Here is a 2,782-nt window from a genome sequence, read left to right as displayed (position 1 = left end):
CCCAGGAGTTTGAGGTTGCTGTGAGCGAAGATGACGCCACAGCACTCTAGCCTGGGCAACACAGTGAGACTCTGTCTCAAAAAAAAAAAAAAAATTCATTTGTTGAAATCCTAAACCCCAAGGTGATAGTATTGGGAGGTGATTAGGTCATGGAGGTGGAGCCCCTATGAATGGGATGAGTAAAATAGACCTGAGAGAAACCCCTAATCTCTTCCGCGATGTGAACAGGCAACCAGAAGGCACCATCTACAAACCAGGAAACAGGGCCTCGCCAGACATCGAATCTGCCAGCACCTTGATCTTGAACTTCCCAGCCTCCAGAACCGTAAGAAATAAATTTCTGTTGTTTATAAGCTACCCAGTCAATTGTATTTTGTATAGCACCCCAAATGGACTAAGACAAACACCTGCAAGTAGTATGTATTTATTTTTCTGCTACATAAAAGTGAATCAAAGACAAGAAAATTGGCTTTAAACTATAAACACAAATTTGGCATGATATCCTCATGATTAAAAAAAAGGAAAAAACGGGATAGAAAGGTTAGTAGGGGTCAAATTGTTACGGTCTTTGAATTCCAGGCTGAGGAGTTGGGATTTGAGCATACTATGTGTGGGAAGCCACTTACATGCTTATGAACAATGAGTTATTTTGGACACTTGATTTGGCAGGAGGAATAGGAAGGACATGAGTGGGAGGAGTCTGAGATGTGGAGTTGATCTGGGGACCCAGAGGCCTAGACCTCTCCCTTCTACTCTCTGCCACTTCCCTTTCCTGGATAGATCTTGACAGCCCTCCCAAACCCCAACTCCACCACCACCACCGTTAGAACATAGTGATTATCCTTAAGTAGTATTTCAGTCAGATGGAAAAAATAATAAATTAGCCTTCATGAATACAGTTCTTCCAAAGTCATTTAAAACAGGGGTTAGCAAAATTTCTCTGAAAGGGCCGGATAGTCAACATTTTAGGCTTTGAGCACCATATGGTCTCTGTCACAACTATGCAACTCAGCTACTGTAGAGCAGAAGAAGCCATAGACATACAGGATTGGGTGTGACTGTGTTCCCAATAAAAATTTATTTACAAAAATAGGCTGGGGGCTGGATTTGACTCACAGGTCTTATTTTATCAGCCCCTGATCTAAAATATCACTGTTATTTTTCTTAGAAAATAATTCTGTGATTCTTCTGTGCTTCTAAAGACTCCTTGATCGTACGTCTCAGACACTTCCATATACACTGCCATCCTTACCCTGTTTATGAGCGGAAATAATACCAGTGATAATATGATGGGATACTTATCAATAATAAGTAAAACAGTGTTGGAGTGGAGGGGCTTTGGAGTTAGATCTAGATTTGAATTCTGACTCTGGCAACTGTATGGTCTCACACACAGCACACAACCTCTCTGAACCTCCATTTCTTCACAGGCAAGATGGAGATAACAGGAGTAACCTTACATAGCTTTTGTGAAGCTTAGATGTATGTAAAGCATCCAGCCTAATGCCTGGCATGGAACAGGCACTCGATAAATAGTACTTATTAACCCACACTGACTCTATAAATAGCGGAGTCAGAGAGGACAGTCCCAGCTTGAACTAGAATTTCATTGTGGATCCAGCCTGCAGGCCAGTACTGGCACTAGAGTGAGAAAAGGGACTCCCTTAAACCTACACGAGGCTAGAGAGGAAGCAACATTAAATTTGAACACACTGCTGCAAGACAGGTTTGTATCAAACACTTCTGATGAATCATTTATTAGACAGCCCCACTGTACCAAATCCACTTGGCTGTTGGTGGCTTGGGAAGCTCTGTTGCATGCTTTCATTGAAGTAATAAGATCCTCCTCTTCTTCCGCAGACTCTCAACAGCTGGTGAGTAGGAGAACTTCATGTAAACAACCTCCTCTGGGTTCATTCTTCCGGGCTCATGAGACCAGTCACCTTTTCTTCAGCTGAAAAGTCAACACATCAAGAAAATGAATGCTTCTCCCCTAGGGGAACATAATACAATGAGAAGCAATCAATAGGGATCATCTTTAGAGAAAACATTATGAAATGTAAGAAGGCTACACACTCACACACACACACACACACACACACACACACGCTTAGATTAATAAACTTTAAAAGATATCTGAGAGAGGCTGGGTTCCAATCCTGATTCTACTCTCTTATCTGCTGTGTATTTATGGGCAAGTTATTTAACTTCTGTGCTTACATTTCCCCGTGTATAAAACAGAGATAATCATGGTTTCTTTCAGGCTGTTGGAAAGATTAAATGCGTTAATAATTACAACGTGCTTAGAACAGTGCCTGACACATGGTAAGGAAGGCTAGATTAGTGCTTGCCATTATTGGTGTTACTATCATTTTTTGACAAGGAGGTTTTTATAATAGAATAGCCAAACTGAGTCAAACGAACCCATACTGAGTCAAATTCAAGCTAATCTGAAAAATCTGATTCTATGGTGCTCTCAAAAACCCAAACTTAAAATTCAAACGGAACTTTGAATTTCTCACTCCTGTGATTCAGTTGGCCATGGGACAGGTCAGACCAGGATAATGGGTGTTCCCGTAGTTTCGTTCAATTCAAGAAACAGAGACTGAGTAAATGAACTGAAGGTAATGACTATACCGTGGCTCTGTAAAAGGATATCCTTATTCCTAGGAAACACACACTGCAGTATTTAGGGCTAAAGGGCAGTGATGTTTGCATATTATTCTCAAATGATTCAAAAGTATTAGGTATATACACACATACATATATATAGAGAGAGAGA

Source organism: Propithecus coquereli, unplaced genomic scaffold (assembly GCF_000956105.1).
Source record: "Propithecus coquereli isolate 6110/MARCELLA unplaced genomic scaffold, Pcoq_1.0 Scaffold130, whole genome shotgun sequence".
Lineage (NCBI taxonomy): Eukaryota > Metazoa > Chordata > Mammalia > Primates > Indriidae > Propithecus > Propithecus coquereli.
Note: the sequence above shows the minus strand (reverse complement) of the source record.